This window comes from Cynara cardunculus (genome assembly GCF_001531365.2).
Source record: "Cynara cardunculus var. scolymus isolate 2C chromosome LG 2, CcrdV1, whole genome shotgun sequence".
NCBI classification, from domain to species: Eukaryota; Viridiplantae; Streptophyta; class Magnoliopsida; order Asterales; family Asteraceae; genus Cynara; species Cynara cardunculus.
This window is the reverse complement of record NC_037529.1, coordinates 48,794,639-48,795,809: the sequence shown is the minus strand read 5'-3', so window position 1 is coordinate 48,795,809 and position 1,171 is coordinate 48,794,639.

Sequence of the window (1,171 nt, the reverse complement as noted above, 5' to 3'; positions counted from 1 at the left end):
AACCTCGGCAAACTTTTCCTTTGAAGAATTTTCTAAATTTATGAACTTAGTTTGAGCCTCTTCAAACATTTTAAAAAATCTATTTCTTTCCTCTGTGAGCAGAATGACTTTTTTTTCACAGAGAGAAAGTTTTTCTTTTAGATTGAAATGCTCCAAGTGACATGAATCGAGGTTATCAATGATCTCTGTGTAAAGATCAAGTGATTGAGAAAAGTAAGAAGTAGAAACCTCTTGGTCATTTCTTTCAGAGGAGTCTGAGTTGATGTCTGCCATCCCACAGAAGAGCTCATCCTCTGTGTCCGAGTCTTCCCAAGCGAGAAGACCCTTCTATTCATCTTCATCAGAGGACTCATCTGTTACTAGCTCACTTGATTTAGCTAGCAGAGACTTCTGCTGGTAGTAGTCAGCCTTCTTTTTGTAGAAGGCTGCAACACAGTGGAGCGAGCCCACGGTCAGGTCAGCATTTTTAGTGACAATGACTTGATGAATCTAAGTCCTTATGACTTGATTAAGCTTTACGCGTACACAACTCAGCGACAGGATCAGGGTATATGATTTGGGATGGCGAACAGAGTGATCATGCAGACAATAGAGACCTTGGTGAAGCGTCGATCCAAGAGTGACTTTGAAATTGCTCTTCGGCTTGGCATCGACAAACTTTCCTGCACTCCACCCGATGAAGACTTCCCTGGCCTGCAGGAGAAGAGGTCTGCCTCTGTCCTTACTCAACCAGAACTGGGTCTGGTATATAAAAATGAGTTCGGCATGAAGAAATTTTTTAGGTTGACTAAGGCCTTTAAGTACTCAAATGAAACACTTAAAAGGTTTCAGAAAGCCATCAGAGACAGGTTGGGCAGACCTCATGTGCCAATAGACGATGGATAGAGACTGATACATGAGGTATCTACAGTCGTCGAATATAGAGGACTACTCTTGCGCTTTTGGGATATATCACATGGGAGACCATGAATGTAGTCTTTTTTTTTGTCTTTTAATTTCCATTTCATCGATGTAAGAATTCATCATTTGTTCCAATGAAAAATTTGGCAAAATATGCTTTTCGTTAGAATAGTCTTTGTTCTTCACTCATACTTTGAATGTTCTTAGATTAGTTAATGTTTGTTCTTTCATTACTTAGGAGATTGTTAGACCCCATAAGTATTATGCATGA